Genomic DNA, 20,572 nt, shown 5'->3' on the forward strand with positions numbered 1-20,572 from the left:
GCGCCACATTATGCAAACCACACCCCCAAACTTATTGTCACGCCCATTTTAAAATTGCATTCGCTGGTAGAAAAGCTGGGCCACTTGCCCTTGTTTGCCCCCCAGGCTGAAAGTTGCCAGCCAGCCCCTGCCGCCGGGGGACTTAGGTTTAGGCGGCGAGGAAGGGGGGGTTAGGTTTAGGCACTTAGAGGGGGGATTAGGGTTAGGCACTGGGGGGGAAGGTTAGAGTTAGGCACCCCTAAGGAGGGTTAGGGGGGGAGCTTAGGTTAGTTAATACTTACCTTGGGACGATCGGGATTTTCAGCTATGTCGGCCAGCCGCTTTCAGGATTTGCGTCCGGCGGTAATTCATACCGATTCCTTTCTGAGATACCCATCTTCCACACCAGTGGTGCTCAAACTTTCTATAAGCTGTGAACCCAACTGTCTGTGTGTTATTGTCTGGGGATACAAAAAAAAGGTTATTCCCAATCTAATATATATGTATATAAACTGTATATAACAATCAAGGAGCCTAAAAAAAAACAACAACAATCGAGTTTGAGAACCAAATGAGGGCCCCGATACATATTTTGCTGCACATCACCCCTTACCTCAGTGGTGGCAGTGACTTCTGGGGAATTAATTAATTATTGATTCAGCTACAAAAATGTCTGCTTCACTGTGTGTATACCGCAGAACCAATGATCTTATATATAAAATTCATTGGTCTGTTTGTTTGTCTGTTTGTCCGGTTATGCATTTGGACACCCCTGCAAGGATTGAAATGAAACCAACGTGAGGTGGTCCAGTTGGATCCTGGCCAGTTTCAGGGGGTTATGGTCATGGTCGGACCTCCTGTTGGTGTATGCTGGGTAGCACGTTGACCCAAGCATTTTGAGCCTGCTCTGGGCCTTCCACTGGATGGATTTAGACGACATCACATAAATTAGAGTGGTAACACAGAGTGGTAACATTGGATCCCAGAAGACATACTAGGGCAGGCCTGGCCAACCTGTGACTCTCCAGCTGTTGTGAAACTACAAGTACCAGCATGCTTTGGTATCTAATCGGTGGGAAGGTATGCTGGAAATTGTAGTTTTACAACAGCTGGAGAGCCACAGGTTGGCCAGCCCTGTACTAGGGAGTTGAGGTCCCGGTCGGACCTCCCATTGCTGGGCAAAACGTTGACTCGGGGAGCAGTAGCGTCCCTCCACGCTGTGACACCCGATGCGGCTGCATGCCGGGGAAAAGGAAGTGTGGCCTCATGGGCAGGGGGTGTGGCCTTGTGGCCAGAGGGCTTGGTCTTGAGGCCCGAACTCCGTCCCCGTTGTTATCATCACTGGGGTGGTGGGGGGTGCTGGAGGTGCGGAGTACCGGCTCCCTCATTGTGACAGGAGCCGAGTGCTGCACTTAATACTACAGTGCAGTACCCGGCTCCTGTCACTGAGGGGTAGCCAGCATCTTGGTATCACCCCTTGGCAGGTGACACCCGTGTGCAGCCCGCACCCCCCTTGTAACGACACTGCCGGGGAGCCTGTTCTGGATGGATTTGTATGAAAACTTCACAGAGGGGTGGCAATTGGTCTGGGGCGAACCAATCGGCGGAATGTACCGGGCAGAACTTTGACCCAGGGAGCCTGTGCTTTGCCTTCCACTGGATGGATTTGGATGACATCACATAATAAAACTTAATAACTTGAAAATTTAAACCCAGGCTATGCCAGGTACTTCAGTTAGTACAGTAATAACATATGTTGTATTATCTTATATGACAGTTGGAAATACACATCCCAGCATGCCCCGTTACAGTGCCTCCATTTCCGATAGCATCCCCAGACCCCATAGATCTCTATAAGGGCTGCGAAGCAGTCAGATTACTAAGCTCCAGAAGATGGGGTTAGCCCTTTGTAGCCTACGGGCTCCATTTCCCAAAACTTCACTGGAGAACTACATTTGAGCGATATATAATTTATTATTGCCGTGAATATCGGCGATAAGAAATTGATTACAATTGTCCGGTCTAAAACCCGATATAATTGATAAATATATCCCTAATGAAAACTTATGTTATTTCCTCCAAATTTCAGGAGTTATATGAAACGTAATCGAGACTCAGGTGTCTATTTACTAAGCAGTGTTAGGAAACAGAGTGAAAAGTGATAAGAAAGTGATAAGGTACCAGCCAATCAGCTCCCAACTGTCATTTTTCAAACACAGCCTGTGAGATGACAGTTGGGAGCTGATTGGCTGGCACCTTATCACTTTTCACTCTGTCTCCTAACACAGCTTAGTAAATAGACCCCTCAGCCTGATTCTAAATGCATAGAGCTGTCACCTCCCTTATGTATAAAGTCCTGCAATACAGCGAGCATTACAACTTCACCAGCTGTAGGATAAGAATATAACTCCAGCAGGGCTTCCAACTAAAGCCCTGCATAATGTGTGTAAAGGGGTACTGACTGTATAATCATGAGAACAAGGAAACAAGGGTAGGTGGAAAAATATTTTTCGAGGGCTTACAGGTCCTTTAAACAATTATTAGCTACAGTGTTTCATTGTTTATGTAGGCAACATGTTGGATTAATGCGCCACCATGAAATACATTATAGGAAAATGTGGATTGTTAAAATGTAACCAGCAATGTGTTTGCTGTAGTTACATGTATAGGCAATTTAAAGACGATTTGTTAGTGAATATGTTCTGAAACACGTTAAAAAAAGGAAGCAGTAAGTTACTTAACTGAGCTTAAAAGAATTTAAATAAACTACATATATGTTTAAGGGTTCCGTTCCGTTTAAAGGTCACGCTCTCAATTAAATGGCTATCAGAACCTGTAAGCCCCCTTTACTTCTTGACTGTTTGATGGGCTAGTCTGCACCAACAGTGCAGTAATCTGGAAAGTGCTTATACTGCATACTTATTGGTGTTGGTCCTAATCCTTTCCTTATAGATGCAGCAGGATTAACTGAGGAATTCATAAAGCTTTTAACCCTAACCAGGACTGAGTAGTCTGGACTGTAATTATGTAATATGCTGTAGCTATAGACAGTATCCTCTTCTTTCACATTGTCTTGCTTATTATCAAAATGGATTTATTGAAGTATTTTTACCACCAGTCAACACAAAATATTCTGCAATTTCAAACAATATTTAAAGCTTTTTTTTCCGTTAAACGATAATTGATTGCATCACCCATTTGCTACAGCCTAGTGCAATAAATTGTCTACAGAGGTTGTGAAAACAGCGTTTCAATAGATTTAAGAATAAATATACCTGACTGTTAACGATCCCACAGTTGGTTAGTGCACAGGTTCTCAAACTCGGTCCTCAGGACCCCAAACAGTGCATGTTTTCCAGCTCTCCTCACAGAATCACTAGTGAAACAATTAGCTCCATCTGTGGATCTTTTAAAATGTGTCAGTTAATGAATACACCTGTGCTCCTGCTGGGTGACCTAGAAAACGTGACCTGTGTGGGGTCCTGAGGACCGAGTATGAGAACCACTAGGTTAGTGCATTTCCATATAAGAGCTTCATCATGAAGAACACTGAAAGCAAATCTGAAAAAAAGGTTAATGAAAAGCAAAAATGAAAGAAAAGTTTTGAGAAGTTTTTGTACGCCACTCCACTTGGATCACTGTCAAGTCCAGAACAAAGTAAAAGACTGAATATGGCCCAATTGTGAATTTGTTTTTCCCCAAAACTAAGCATCCATTTGAAAGGGGAACTTGTTTACAGAAGCTAATAAGAGGCCAATTGCAAATATGAATATTTTGGCTGGACAATGGTCCAAAGCATTGGTTTTTAACTCCAAGCCTCAAGCACCAACCAGGCCATGTTTTCTGGATGTCTTTAGTCATACACAGGTGAGTTATTTTAATTTGCTGGTCAGCAATTATCCCATTTGTTTCAACAGACAGAAATCCTGAAAACATGGCCTGTTGTGGGGAACTAGAAGATTGCAGTTGATAACCATTGGCCTGAAGCATACAGCAAAAGCTACAATGGAGTGGCTTGAAAACAAAAATAGAAATATGTTGGGGATGCACAACACAAATACATATAATTTGAGGACTGCAGCTCTCTAATGATCACCCTGATTTAATTTGAGCAATATTGCAAAGGAAAGTGAGCAAAGCTAGAATAGTCACACACAGCTCTAAAGGTGTCAAATATTAACACATTGATGAATTAATATACTGTACGTAATCAATTAAAGTGTTTTTTATGTGTAATTAAGAAAAATACTTTGCAGTTGTTTTACTTTGGGCAGCATGGTTAGTGTAATTAGACTTACCATACTACCCCTTTAAACCGGGAAGAAGCCACAGAACATGTGTGATTCATAAGTGTCCCGGTTTAAAGGGATAGTATGGTAACCCGAGTGTAATGGTTAGCATTACTGCCTCTTAGCACTGAGGTCCTGTGCTCAATTCCCACCATGGCTATAACTAGACTTACCATACTATCCCTTTAAACCGGGACACTCATGGATTACACAGGTTCTGTGGCTGATTATAACCAGGTGAAATCCAGGCTTGAAGTCAGCCAGCCACAGAACCTGTGTATTTCACGAGTGTCCCGGTTTAAAGGGATGATATGGTAAGCCTAGCCATAACTGTGAAGCACATGTACATTCTCCCATGATTGCGTGGGTTTCCTCCGGGTACAGTGTGCAGTCTCCTACACGGGCCCCCTCCTCTCTGCCTGGCGGCCGGCAGCGCACTGAGCTGTGCGCGGACAGCGCTGGAGTTATAGACTCTGGGCACTAGAGTCTATAGTGTCTGCACAGGTCACCGGGAAAATGGCTGCGGTGGCCATTTTCCAGTTGTTTTACAGCGCCGGACGCCCGCGCCGAAGTGGGACTCCGGAGAGCTAAGTAATATTATGGGTGAGGGTGTGTGGTGCGGGCTCCCCTGGACCCAGGAGCCTGTGTTCCCCGCACCCATTACAGATACGCCCTGGGATCCACAGAATGTCCATGGGAACTAAGATGCTGGAGCCATTTTCACTGCGTACGCAGCCGCAGGCAGAGACGCGCACTGAAAACGGTGGCAAAACATCTGCATTTGAGTCTCCACCTCCCTGTCGCTGCCCACAAGCGGTCCTTGCCCGTCAATCACTTTGCAAATAAATCCTTACCGCAAGCAACATCGTTAAGGAAACAATGCATGAGCAGTGCGACTCAGACGCATGCGCAGATTACCGATAATCGCTCAATTGCGTAACTACGGGAATTGCGCCTATCTCTGAATCAATGCCCCGTGTACGCAGAACTGGAACTTCCAGCGAGTACAGCTGGGCTGCACAGAATTGTGCAGGTCTGTAAGAAGTTTACCAGCTCATATACAACTGTATTACAGACTTGCACTGTACTCCTTATAAGGCAGTGTATTTCCCAGCGCAGTGCAGGGTATGCTATGTGCCAATTGTCTGTGTTATGTTTTGTACTGCTCCCCTCATCATTACCGGGGCCTGGAGATCAGACAGTGGCTATGCATAATGTTTATGGCAAAAGCAATTCTCCTGCTCTTTAAAGTAATGCACACACTACTGAGATCACAGGTCAGTATCAGGGGTTCGGCAGTAACAGGTGCTTAGGTTGAGAGGTGAATTCATGTCAAGAGGAAATATGTCCTTAGTCTATGGCATAGGCAGCTGCATCATTTTCCAATGTCACTGGGGGATTTAGGGGTCTATTTACTAAGTAGTGTTAGGAGACAGAGGGGTCTATTTACTAAGCAGTGTTAGAAGTAGTGAAAAGTGATAAGGTGCCAGCCAATCAGCTCCTAACTGTCATTTTTCAAGCACAGCCTGTGAGATGGCAGTTAGGAGCTGATTGGCTGGTACCTTATCACTTTACACTCTTCACTTTTCACTTCTCCTAACACTGCTTAGTAAGACCCCAGAGTGGAAAGTGATAAGGTGCCAGCCAATCAGCTCCTAACTGTCATTTTTCAAACACAACCTGGGAGATGGCAGTTGGGAGCTGATTGGCTGGTACCTTATCACTTTTCACTCTGTCTCCTAACACTGCTTAGTAAATAGACCCTGTAAACACTGAGGGTCAAATTTATCCTCTATGCATAACCCCTTTAGCTCACTAAAGGTGTTATGTCATCCTTTCTTTATTCAACAAACAGCGGTAATCTAAGATTACCGCTACTTGTCACAGCATTGCTGTCACCATCTAAAGATGGCGAGAGCAATGCGGTCCTCGTTGCTGGCAAAGGAGACTCAGCGCTGCCTTTCTGGCTTCAGAGAAGTCTTCCAGGCACTGCCGGTTCCCCGCAAGGTTAAAGTGCCATGTACATGTGCATATGGACCATTGCACAGAAGCCTGTCGCTGGCAGCTGAGCGGAGGTCCTCGCCAACGAGGAGGACTTCGCTAGACCTCGCCGGAGAGGTAAGTATTGATGAATACCAGTGGCATTCTCTTTGTATCATTGTGATACTAAACAAAATATTCCGCTGGTATTAAGCTTTGTTCATAAATGGGGCCCTATGCTTGGTAAGTTATTGGTGCTGGGTGTTTGTTATTATTTTAAAGGTGAAATTGGCCTTTTTATAAAATATATTTTATTTATCAGTGCCAATAAGCCCTAGATCCTGTGACATCAGAAAGTTTTTCGCACGATTTAGAACTTCTGCCTATTTATCAAAGTCCCCCTCTTGGTGATAACTGTAGCTCTGGCTATTTCAGACGGTAACCAGGTGACTCCTGCGATAATTCCTCCATGCAAATCATGGAAAAACCTGTGTGTCATGGATGGCTGTCCTTAGGATGGCGTCAGCCATGGGTACCAATAGGAAAAAAGCAATTTAAGTATTTTAAAAGCTTTTATTCCAATTTTTAATTGATTGTTCTATTATTATTATTATTAGAATTATTTTTTTTTTTATGCAAAAAAAAATAAAATAAAAATGTCAACAAACTTTTATTTTGGTTTCTGTTTTGGGAGTTTATGTCTGGAAGCCCAAGTCCAGGCTTCAAGTTCCAGTAACCATCCCGGGGGCCGAGTTGAAAGACTACTTTAAAAGAAAAATAGATCCCATCAGTTCCATTTGGAGGCGGAACGAGTTCCACCTCCTCCAGCCCACCTTACCCAGCTAGAGGCAGTGGAGCAATGCACTCAGCCAGCTTTGCACCACAGGGAGGCACCGGGCTGGAAAGGCGCTGCTGCTGTCTACTCCATTGCGGGCTCCTGCTGAGATTTTTTTACCAGCGGGCGCCCGGCGTCTTCCTTACAGCGGCAGCCGGAGGCTGGAGTTCACTCCTGAGCTCCACCTTCTGGCTCCTGCAGTGGTTGCAGGGAGAGACGTCATTAAGGTAAGTATTGTGCATTCTTTTTGTGTAAGGGGCACCACTACTGAGCCACAACTAATAGGGGCATTATGACTAAGGGCACTACTAATGGGGGCACTACAACTGGGGGCATCAGTACTGGGGACACTACTACTGGGGGCATTACTAATGGGGGCATTGCATAGGGGGCACTGCATAAGGAGCACTACTACTGGGGGCACTGCATAAGGGGAACTACAACTGGGGGCACTGCATAAGGCACACTACTAATGGGGGCACTGCATAAGGGGCACCACTACTGGGAGCATTGCATAAGGGGTACCACTACAGTGGGCATTATGTGTAATGGACACTACTGCTGTGGGCATTGTATAAGGGGCACTACTACTGTGGGAATTATGTGTATTAGGGGCACTACTGTGGGCATTGTGTATAAGAAGCACTAATGTGGACATTGTGTAAAAAGGGTACTACTGTGTGTTGTAACATGAATAAGGGACACTACTATGTGGTGTAATGTGAATCAGGGGCACTATATGCGGTGTAATGTGATTAGATTGTGCTATTGTGTGGCGTAATTTGAATTGGGGATACTATTGTGCGACCAGAGCCGGCCCTGGCCAAATTAGTGCCCTAGGCAAGATTTTGGGTGGTGCCCCCGCCCATGGGATCCTGAAAAGGGGTGTGGCCCCATGGAAGGGGCATGGGTTCATTGTACTGTGGCCCCTTCCCCCATTGTGCTGTGCTCTCAGCACTGATCACAGCACTCATCACCCAGCACAGCACCCCTCTCCCAGCACAGATCACAGCATCCAGCACCCCTTCCCTAGCACAGCACAGATCACAGCATCCAGCACCCCTCTCCCAGCACAGATCACAGCATCCAGCACCCCTCTCCCAGCACAGATCACAGCACCCAGCACCCCTCTCCCAGCACAGATCACAGCATCCAGCACCCCTTCCCTAGCACAGCACAGATCACAGCATCCAGCACCCCTTCCCTACCACAGCACAGATCACAGCATCCAGCACCCCTTCCTTACCACAGCACAGATCACAGCATCCAGCACCCCTTCCCTCTCCCAGCACAGATCACAGCATCCAGCACCCCTCTCCTAGCACAGCACAGATCACAGCATCCAGCACCCCTTCCCTAGCACAGCACAGATCACAGCACCCCTCTCCTAGCACAGCACAGATCACAACATCCAGCACCCCTCTCCTAGCACAGCACAGATCACAGCATCCAGCACCCCTCTCCCAGCACAGATCACAGCATCCAGCACCCCTTCCCTCTCCCAGCACAGATCACAGCATCCAGCACCCCTTCCCTAGCACAGCACAGATCACAGCATCCAGCACCCCTTCCCTAGCACAGCACAGATCACAACATCCAGCACCCCTCTCCCAGCACAGCACAGATCACAGCACCCCTCTCCCAGCACAGATCACTGCATCCAGCACCCCTCTCCTAGCACAGATCACAGCCTCCAGCGCCCCTCTCCTAGCACAGATCACAGCATCCAGCGCCCCTCTCCTGGCACAGCACAGATCACAGCACCCCTCTCCCAGCACAGATCACAGCATCCAGCGACCCTCTCCTAGCACAGCACAGATCACAGCACCCAGCACCACTCTCCCAGCACAGATTACAGCACCCAGCACCCCTCTCCCAGCACAGATCACAGCATCCAGCACCCCTTCCCTAGCACAGCACAGATCACAGCATCCAGCACCCTTCCCTACCACAGCACAGATCACAGCATCCAGCACCTCTCTCCTAGCACAGCACAGATCACAGCATCCAGCACCCCTCTCCTAGCACAGCACAGATCACAGCATCCAGCACCCCTCTCCCAGCACAGATCACAGCATCCAGCACCTCTCTCCTAGCACAGCACAGATCACAGCACCCCTCTCCTAGCAAAGCACAGATCATAGCATCCAGCACCCCTCTCCCAGCACAGATCACAGCATCCAGCACCCCTTCTCTCTCCCAGCACAGATCACAGCATCCAGCACCCCTTCCCTAGCACAGCACAGATCACAGCATCCAGCACCCCTCTCCCAGCACAGATCACAGCATCCAGCACCCCTTCCCTCTCCCAGCACAGATCACAGCATCCAGCACCCCTTCCCTAGCACAGCACAGATCACAACATCCAGCACCCCTCTCCTAGCACAGCACAGATCACAGCACCCCTCTCCCAGCACAGCACAGATCACAGGCTCACAGCATCCAGCACCCCTCTCCTAGCACAGCACAGATCACAGCACCCCTCTCCCAGCATAGATCACTGCATCCAGCACCCCTCTCCTAGCACAGCACAGATAACAGCACCCCTATCCCAGCACAGATCACAGCACCCCTCTCCCAGCACAGCACAGCACAGATCACAGCATCCAGCACCCCTCTCCTAGCACAGCACAGATCACAGCACCCCTCTCCCAGCATAGATCACTGCATCCAGCACCCCTCTCCTAGCACAGATCACAGCATCCAGCACCCCTCTCCTAGCACAGCACAGATCACAGCACCCCTCTCCTAGCACCCCTCTCCCAGCACAGATCACAGCATCCAGCACCAGTCTCCTAGCACAGCACAGTTCACAGCATCCAGCACCTCTCTCCCAGCACAGCACAGATCACAGCACCCCTCTCCCAGCACAGATCACAGCATCCAGCACCTCTCTCCCAGCACAGATCACAGCATCCAGCACCTCTCTCCCAGCACAGCACAGATCACAGCACCCCTCTCCCAGCACAGCACCCCTCTCCCAGCACAGATCACAGCATCCAGCACCCCTTCCCTAGCACAGCACAGATTACAGCACCTCTCTCCCAGCACAGATCACAGCATCCAGCTCCCCACTCCTAGCACAGCACAGATAACAGCACCCCTATCCCAGCAGAGCACACCTGTCCCAGCTGTGAGCACCACAGCACCCCGCCCCTCACCCAGTTCCAGCCTAACTTTACTTATGCGCAGCATGTAGAGTCGCCCGACAACAAGCCACGGGCGGTGGACCCGCTTTTTCTGGCTCAGGCTGGCAGGCCACATCCTGGTGCACGCTGCCCCAGCGTTAACCACTAGCCACCGGCCCGCTGTCCCACCCCGCAAACCACCGCCGGCTGTTTTCCGCCTCTGCCCACTCACTGTTTACTGCTGAGCTCCCATTATGGACACTGCGCTGTGGCAGTAGCAGCTGCCAGAGTCTGCAGGCAAGTGTCCTGGCCGTGCCTGCCCCAAACCTCCACTGGGGGGGGTGAGTGCCTCCATGCGTCCAGGACCACTTTAAGCACTGCCCATAGACATAAATTATTCTGCACAGAGAATCTCTAATCATATTTTTAAAAAATAAGTTGGAGCAGTCATGTTGTTTACTCAGCCGGTCAAATGATCCTAAGGGTGCATACACACCATGATGATATCGGCACGATAAATCATGTATATTGCCTAGTGTGTATGCACAATTGCGCGCTCCCGCTGGTCGCATGCGTTATCGTGTGATTGGCTGTACTGCACAGTCAATCATACGATATGGCATGCGGCACCATACATATTAATGAAGGACGGAACAAGTAATCGTTCCGTCGTTCATTAAATGGTGCAGTGTGTACCGGCAATCATGCGATGTCCAGGTTGAAGGCAAATCACCCTGAACATTGGCATGATTGCCGGTGGTTTAGGTGTGTACCCAGTCTTAGATCTGAGAAACTACATACATGTCTATAATGTTTATTCATATTCCTGAGTTTTCACTTACACCAGATAGAAGAACCAGATAAAACAATGTGAAAATAAGCCCTAAACCTGGAAAAGCTATTACATGTCGCTGAAAGTGACCGGCAGCTAGGCGAAATTGCGCAACACGTGACAGACACTTAATTGCGCCATTTGTACTAAACTAAGGGGCTCCATCTGTATACACTGTCTTGGGGATTTGTGATCTATTATTTACATTTCACTGCTTTTTAAGTGGTCACATGTATCACATTTTTAGTACAAAATATTGTACTGTGAAATTCTCAGCTTGTGAAATGATATATATTTTATTTATAGAAATAATAAAGCTTTTGAGGCCGGGAATTGGCACACGGTGCCGGATAAAGTGAAGCAGCTGCCTGACGCCAGAGGAAAACGCGTAGTGTTGTGTTGCTCATCACAAAATGACTCAGGTATGCAAAACCAGGGATTAACCTCACCGCAACGGCAGCTTTGTGCGTGTTGCTTGCGGAAAATAAGATTTTACATGAAGTCATTATGTGTTTTGTTTGCTTTGTATACAATGATTTGTTGGATTTGGATATTACAGTACAAACCTTGTAAAAGCATTGACAAGCTTAATAGCCAGCACAAGGCCAGAAATTCCACATAGAACCAGTCCAGGGAGGAGAGGATAAAAACAGATTTTGGGCAGAGAATGTTAATGGCCCATTTATTCCTTAACTACTTAACTGATTTTTTTTTTTCGCCAAAGACCATTCAGATTTTTTATTTTGTACTTTTAATTCAGTTTAGATGTCTTTTTAAAAATATATTTAAATATTTTATTTAAAAAAATAAAATAAAAAATAAATATATATATATATATATATATACATACCATTATACCTATTTCCATAGACCTCCATTGTGGAATCACTTCCCACCCGCTGTTCCCATGGTAAAATATCCCCACAGTATATATTTCTCAGCCCCCTAAGGTAAGAGCACCCAAGCCCCACCCCCAGTCTCAATGGGCTTGCACTATATTGGTACCACCCCCCAATGTGTCACTTTATATATAGTTGTATGTTTTTAATATCCTTTTTGTTGGCTATAATGTTGGATACTATGTGTTCCCTCCTTGCACTTTTGCTATACGACGCATGCGCACCAGAGTGACGTTCGCACAGCATTCTAGGCTGCGATTTCGGGAGTGATGTCTACAGCCGCAGACTGCGACATCACTCCCTGGGGGGGCAGAGCAGGAGGAGGAGATCCATTCTGAACCTGTGCAGGACAGAGTTCCTCCTTAACAGACTGGGCAAGCAGTGGAATGGCACAGGCGCAAGGGATGCGACCGTGCCAACTGAAGCCCAGCTGGCTGCGCTCTTAACCCATGCGACCGCGCCAGGTAAGTGGTGAATGCCTGTACTACAGTCATTTTATCAAACATGATCATATCTTCTCGTAGACAGATGATTTCATCTCTATGGATGTCGCTAGTGCGAGTTATGAAGTATGTCTGGGAAGACGTGAATTGTTTTATTTGTAAAAGTTTTAGGGGCTGATTCTGAGTTTCACACATTTTTTGCCATAGTCACGTCTGCGACTTTAGGCTAATGCTAGTAAAAGCCCTTCCCCCGGTGTACAAGTGCGCATCTGAATGTGCAAGGACTGGGCTGCCCATTTTTTGCATCTTTATATGCTGAAATCCTGCTTTCACGACACGACACACCCATAGCACGTCCAAAAGACAGAGCATCTCCACGCGTCTAAATAGCAACCTCCCAGTCTCCGCCCAGGAACTCCCAATACTGCTCCTCATACCATGAGCGGGTATTTGAAAGGGAGGTGGCTACGAGTACTAGGCATGCCAAGCTGATCCTCATGCCACCGCCATGCCTCCTTGGCAACTTGGCCATATACTTTAGTGCCGTTCCCGGGTCAGAATTCTTGCAAGGGAATCACATATCAGAAGTCTACAGTTTCAGTTTATCAACATGCAAGCATATGTGAGTAAGCAACTTAACTGCAGTCTCACTTACTTAGGGAAGGCTATCGATCATCAATGGTTTGCCACCGATGGTCGATGGTTTTTCATTTCATGGTAGAGGACCCATGGTTTTTCGTTGATGGCAGAAAGTGTGGCGATGTTTATTTTTTTTTTCCCGCGGCAGGGGGCACATGACATACTGTAGCTCTGCCCCTGATGCATGTCCCATAGCCACACCCTCCTTCCCTGATTGGCCCACCGCACGCTATATCCCAACTTCCACTCAGTCATAGCCGCTGCCTGGCACTCTGTGTGTGTGTGAGAGGAAGCGATGGCCATCGATGGAGTAAACGATCAATGGTTTCCTGCCATCAAAGTAAACCACCCCTGGCACCACCAATAGAGACCATCGATGGTGAACCATTCAATGGCCATTACTATACTTACTTCAGGCAATGAATTGTTGTGAAAACCCTTTAAGTTAACGCTTTGCTCTTTGGATATACAAAACCAAGTGCTGAGACAGGGGACCTGATTCAGAGGTGGCATCTGATGTTTTAATTCTGCACGTGTCTGAGACACGCATGTGTTCTCAATGGATACTGCCAGGGGAGCGAATCGGAATTGCATGGAGATCCATGCAATTATTTTAGGCGCTCCTGGGCGGGGAGGCTGTCAACGGTGGGCATGAATAGGGTTGACTAAATGTCCGATGGTCCGGCTGATATCTGAATGATGCAACGCCTTTGTGCGCTCATCAGCTGACTCGTGCTGCTGCAGGTGGACATCTAACTAGGACACCTATCGGCCACGGCATTAGCATAAAGATTCAGCTGCTACTACATTAATGTCTACCCCCGAATCATGCCCAGAATTCCAACTACAGACAGTGGACATGACAGCTTTTCCCCACTCTTTCTCTAGCTAGACGTGTCAAATAATCCTTAAAATGTTGATTACCGTGAGTAATTAAAGTAGAAGCCAGGAGGAATTAATTAAACAACAACAAAAAAAAATGAATGACAATACTACTCAGTAGGGGGCGCCCTTGTTCACTGCCACAGCTAAAGGCACCACAATGTTAATCTTATGCGGCCTAATGAAGGACATTTAATCATTGCCGCGAAATAGAAAAGGTGTCGGCGGCATCACCAGTCATTGTGGCACAAATTCACTTTCGTCTCCCCGATCTATCTCTCTTCAGCTGGCTTAAGAGTTGTGTTCATTCCAGGCATATTTTGTTTTCTTAAATAACTGCACTTTGTGATACAGAGCTTGGCATGGCCCCTGTGTGTAAGACAAAACAGCACTCAGCAGTTGTATTGAGACATGTAATTGCTGGTAATTTGTCACTGTTTAGCTATTTAGGACTGTGACATGTCAGCAACAGAGAGATAAGATAAGCCCAGATAGGAGAGACTTTAAGCAAATGCCTGTTACATTGTACTGTAATCTCTTGTTTAGTAAAGCCACATTGTGCGCAGTGAGCGGAGGTTTGGGGCATGCTGGGAAGCCGTGGAAATTAAGTCATTGTTGGGAAGGAGGGAAGTGTGTTGTTTGTGTGTTGGGAGATATATGGGCTTACTTTACATGGATGCCCTGCCGGGGCTTGTTCAATTAACTAAATGACTGTCCCAGACTACCGCACAACAGTCTGGAGCACTAGTTACAATAGGTTCCATTCACACGAACAAACACATGTTGTAAATCAGACAAATACAAACCTTATAAATCTCCTTCCGTGTTACGGTTTAATAAGACTGCCTAGTATCACTGGACTAGTGCTATTAAAACTCGCGTATATGAAGTGGACCATTTAACGAGAAATTGTACTGTTGGAATAATATTTCATTGCAGGGGCCACCATTTCATTCACAATTTTTAATTCAAAATTTGCAGCCACATATCTCTAACAGGGCCGGATTAATGGCCGAACTCGCCTACCTGGTCTATTTACTAAGCAGTGTTAGGAGACAGAGTGAAAAGTGATAAGGTGCCAGCCAATCAGCTCCCAACTGTCATTTTTCAAACACAGCCTGAGAGATGACAGTTGGGAGCTGATTGGCTGGCATCTTATCACTTTTCACTCTGTCTCCTAACACTGCTTAGTAAATAGACCCCTCTGTATTCAAACCCTCATGTCGCATCTGATTTTTATGCTTGATCACATCCTGAAACACTCATATATTTTTTTTAAATATAAATTCTCACCCAAAATTAGTCTCTTTCTTTGCCAACTTTACTGCCTCCAACTTCGGGAGCCAGGTCGGCACAGAGGGGGCTTGGCGGTCACAAAGGTGGCCTGTGCAGGAGGCGTGGTGGCACGATCGCATGAGCACGGCCCCACCCCCGCTATATTGTGCCTAGTAACCAGTCATGTAACAGCGGGGGCGGGTTTACGACAATGCGATTCAGCGACAATCGTGTCATTGGTGCCCTCCAAGTCTGTCCACTTGTGCTCTGTAAGTGGGCGGCCGTGGAGGTTGCGAGTGGCTGGTAGGGGAAGGTGGGGGGGGTGCGGGTTGGCTAGAGAGGAGCGCAAGAGACTTGTCCACTTTTACGGGTGGCCAGGAGCCCCACACGATTTACGGGAGCCCCCCCAGCCAATCCGGGAGTGTAGGCAAGTATGCTCTTAATTAAGCGTAAGAAAGGTTTGGTCTATACTATTGCCCAAATGGAATTCAGAGGTTCACATGAATGTGATATTTATGTAACTCTCCTGTGTTTTGTTTAATCTACTCACGCGCAGGAGCCACACTGCGCATGTACAAATCAGGTCCTGCGATGGCGGCCGCAGTGCCCCAAAAGCTGCCGCATGATTGGTATGCTTCTGGCTTCTGGGGGTGGCGATGGGGAGTATTGCAGAAAATGGAGGCGTGTCAAAGCCAGTGGCTGCGTCCTTGATTCCCTGGCCCTGGCTGTGTGAGAGTTGCTCAGATGTCCGATGGTCACACAGTTGATTCGATGGCTGTGTCCTCGGATGCAGCACCGGATCAGAGAAGCTGGCAGTGGGGTCTTTTTACTTGAGATGCAGAGACGTAGCAGCCACGCTATTCTGTAACTCTCTGAATCCGGCCCATGGTTTGAGGAAACGGTGGTGCAAATAACAGGACAAAGAAGGTCCTTTAATCTCAATGCTGCGCCGAAACGAGGAATATCGTACCTGATTCCGAGTCGCACACTAACCACATACAATGCCGATGCAGACGTAGTTGGCCGATGTTATAAGTACTGAGCATGCATCTGAGTCGTACTGTGTCCCGATTGTTACTGCGCAAAGACGCAGCACGGATTTGGGCGCAGGGAGTGTGGATTTTAGTGGGCGTACCTGAAAGGTAGCAGGGGGGTGTTAGGCAGACACACGGGGAGATGTACTAAGCCTTAGAGAGTGATAAAGTGGAGAGATAAACTACCAACCAATCAGCTCCTGACTGTCACTTTTCAAACACAGCCTGTGACATGGCAGTTAGGAGCTGATTGGTTGGTACTTTATCTCCATCCACTTTATCTCTCTCTAGGCTTAAGGTGGGTACACACTGCAAAGATATATCTGTAGATAATGGTCGTGCATATACACTGAACGAATTGCATAGAAAATGGGCCTCAGACTGCACACCCTGAACATACAGTATATATATAATTGGAGGTGCTACCTCTGGAGACCATTGATATATACACAAAAAGAAGAAATACAAGTGCACAACTCCAAATTATCTGATTATATATAATTAAATACATTTTTGCACTGAATAGAGGTTTTTGGCATAATCTTGGCCAAGGTTATGGGCCTACCCACCACATCCGGGTAACCTCTGTAGCGTAGGTCCCTAACATACTAGGGTTCAAATCCAGAGCGCAGGACCACCCCAAACTAGCCCAGCTAAGCCGCCCCAGGGCACTGCTCTAATAAGAAAGGTGGAGTGTAAAGGAAATAGTTAAAGAGCAGCCGCAACTGCATGTAAGGAATGGAAAAAAAAAAAAGTGAAATACATATATAAAAACAGACAGTGAAGCGTTAAAATGTGTTATAAAGGAAAATTGTGTTATAATGCGGTGCCCTGAAGCAGATAAACCAAAGCAATCTAGGGGACCCATGCCCCAAAAATTAACCAAACATGCACTACACAGTCTAAATATTTGCAGGACTTACCTACAGTATGAATTACCGGTGGATCCCTGACCGGCGGTTCAAATCCCGACAGCGGCTGGCCAACAGAGGAGGAAATCCTGATCGTCCCCAGGTTAGTATAAACTAGGGGTGTGCACCGGCCACTTTTCGTGTTTTGTGTTTTGGTTTTGGATCTGGATCTTTCTTCGTGTTTTGGATCTGGATTGGTTTTGCCAAAACCACCCTTCCGTGTTTTGGGTTCTGGGTTTTGTGTTTTGGATCTGTATTTTTTTTAAAAAAAAGCATAAAAACAGCTAAAATCACAGAATTTGTAGGTTTTTCTGCTCCTATGCTATTATTAACCTCAATAACCTTAATTTCCACTCATTTCCAGTCTATTCTGAACACCTCACACCTCACAATAGTGTTTTTATGTTCAAAAGGTTGCACCGAGGTAGCTGGATGACTATGCTAAGCGACACGAGTGGGCGGCACAAACACGTGACCCATCTAGGCGTGAAACTGCAGTGGCAGACAGGATGGCAGTTTGAAAAACTAGGCCCCAAACTGTACATAATGCAAAGAAAAAAAAGAGGTGCAAGATGGAATTGTCCTTGGGCCCTCCCAACCACCCTTATGTTGTATAAACAGGACATGCACACTTTAACAAACCAATCATTTCAGTGCCAGGGTCTGCCACACGACTGTGGCTGAAATGATTGGTTCGTTTGGGCCTCCACAAAACAAGCTGGCAATTAATCTGTCCCTGCACAAACTGGCTCTACGGAGGCAAGATGTCATCCTCATCCACCGATTCCTCACCCTCTTCAGTGTGTACATCCTCATCCTCACAGAGTATTAATTCGTCCCCGCTGGAACCACAGGTCCCTCTGTACGTTCTGGAGGCTGGTCTCCCTGGAAGAGTTGATAATTCATTTTATGAACATCATCTTCTCCACATTTTGTGGAAGCAACCTCCTACGCCTTTCGCTGACAAGATTCCCGGCTGCACTAAACACTCTTTCGGAGTACACACTGGAGGGGGGGCAACTCAGGTAAAATAGAGCCAGTTTGTACAGGGACCTCCAAATTGCTTCTTTTTCCTGCCAGTACAGGTACGGACTGCCTGACATGCCTACTTGGATGCTGTCACCGATGTAATCCTTTAACAGACAGACGCCCGCTTGTCGCTGCTGCTTTGAGGATGCAAGTGCGGCTACAGCCCACACAATTCACAAAGACAGAAAAAAGAAGAAGAATATTTTTATTGTTTGTGTAGCACACTTTGAGAGTGTCACCACCCTTTAACAGACAGACGCACGCTTGTCGCTGCTGCTTTAAGGATGCAGGTGCGGCTACAGCCCACACATTTCACAAAGACCGAAAAAAAAAGAACAATATTTTTATTGTTTGTGTAGCACACTTTGAGGGTGTCACCACCCTTTAACAGACAGACGCACGCTTGTCGCTGCAGCTTTGAGGATGCAGGTGGAATCTAGACGGGATTTGGAACCGGGGACACACTACCTCCATCAATTGTCTAAATCCCACTGCACTAATGGCGGATACCGGACGCACGTCTAACACCAACATAGCAGTCAAGGCCTCAGTTATACGTTTTGCTTCAGGATGACTGCTGTCGTACTTCATCCTCATCGCTAGGGACTGTTGGAGGGTCAATTGTTTAGTAAAAGTAGTGATGTTCCTACTTCCTCTCTGGGATGATGAACAACTCCCAGCAGCAGCAACAGCACTAGGAGGAAGTGGTTCTTGATCTTTCCCTATTTTATTTTTATCGGAGAAAGTTTGGTCCTCCATTTATGTTATATTGATATATACGTGCGGCTAAAGCGCACACAAACAAAGAAAATATTTTTTTATTTTTGCTGGAGAGTAGTGCACTTTGTGGGTTACACCACCCTTTAAGAAATGAGCCAGCCGGCTCTTTACTTATGGGACACAGGCGCACGCTTGGCGCTGCTCCTTTGTTGATGCACGTGCAGCCACAGTGCACACAAGTCACAAACACAGAAAATATATATTTTTTTTTGTTTGGAGTGTACTTTGGGGGTTACAGCACCCTTTAACGGTCAAGCCAGCCTGGCCCTTTACTTATGACACAGGCGCACGCTTGGCACTACTTTGTTGATGCACGTGTGGCTACTGCGCACACAATTCACAAACACAGAAAATAATTTTTTTTTGGTTTGGACTGGAGTGTACTTTCGGGGTTACAGCACCCTTAACGGTCAAGCCAGCCGGCCCTTTACTTATGACACAGACGCACGCTTGGCACTACTTTGTTGATGCACGTGCGGCTACTGCGCACACAATTCACAAACACAGAAAATATTTTTTTTTTAGTTTGGACTGGAGTGTACTTTGGGGGTTACAGCACCCTTTAACGGTCAAGCCAGCCGGCCCTTTACTTATGACACAGGCGCACGCTTGGCACTACTTTGTTGATGCACGTGCGGCTACTGCGCACACAATTCACAAACACAGAAAAAATATTTTGTTATTTGGTTTGGAGTGTACTTTGGGGGTTACAGCACCCTTTAAAGGTCAAGCCAGCCGGCCCTTTACTTATGACACAGGCGCACGCTTGGCACTACTTTGTTGATGCACGTGCGGCTACTGCGCACACAATTCACAAACACAGAAAATAATTTTTTTTTTAGTTTGGACTGGAGTGTACTTTGGGGGTTACAGCACCCTTTAACGGTCAAGCCAGCCGGCCCTTTACTTATGACACAGGCGCACGCTTGGCACTACTTTGTTGATGCACGTGCGGCTACTGCGCACACAATTCACAAACACAGAAAATATATATTTTTTTAGCACTTGGGGGGAGCACCCCTGATGGACAGAGCACCCCCTGGACAACACTACAGCACCCCTTTAGGACTGGGACACTGCACAGGACTTTGGAGTGGACACAGCCCCTATGGAGAACGGACTGCACAACACAGTCCAGCCAGCCCCTATTGACTTTGAAGTAGTGGACACAGCCCCTATTAACAACAGCAGCACAGTACAACACAGCCAGCCCCTATGGACTTTGAAGTAGTGGACAACAGCAGCACTACACTACACTACACTACACAGCCCAGCCAGCCCTAACTCCCACCCTCCCTCTTCACTGTCCACAGCCGAGTGAGAAAATGGCGCCGACGCGGGTACCTTATATAGGATCCAAAACCCGCGAGACTCGGAAGGCGGGATGATGACGTTTTGCCTCGATTTCAGATCCGAGTCAGGCGGGAAAAGTCGAGTCTGACTCGGATCGGACTCGGATTGGGGGGGCTCGGGGGGCTCGGATTTCAGAAATCCGAACCCGCTCACCCCTAGTATAAACTAACCTATTTTCCCCCCTAATCCTAACCCTCCTTTAGGGTGCCTAACCCTAACCTCCCCCCCTCCTGTGCCTAACCCTAATCCCCCCTCTATGTGCCTAAATCTAACCCCCCCTTCCC

General features: G+C 47.2%; 1 long non-coding RNA gene across 2 annotated transcripts in view; it reads left to right on the plus strand.

Annotated features, from left to right (window-relative positions):
- The first annotated feature begins 2,385 nt into the window (after positions 1 to 2,385).
- LOC148473336 (uncharacterized) overlaps positions 2,386 to 20,572 on the plus strand; it is an 88,950-nt gene continuing 70,763 nt past the window's right edge. For both annotated transcript variants that reach the window (XR_015872980.1, XR_015872979.1), the window contains exons 1-2: positions 2,386 to 2,470; positions 11,350 to 11,465. This is a non-coding gene — a long non-coding RNA (uncharacterized LOC148473336). The remainder of the gene's footprint in view (positions 2,471 to 11,349; positions 11,466 to 20,572) is intronic.

This window comes from Taudactylus pleione, unplaced genomic scaffold (assembly GCF_031769625.1).
Source record: "Taudactylus pleione unplaced genomic scaffold, aTauple2 ptg000934l, whole genome shotgun sequence".
Taxonomy (NCBI): domain Eukaryota; kingdom Metazoa; phylum Chordata; class Amphibia; order Anura; family Myobatrachidae; genus Taudactylus; species Taudactylus pleione.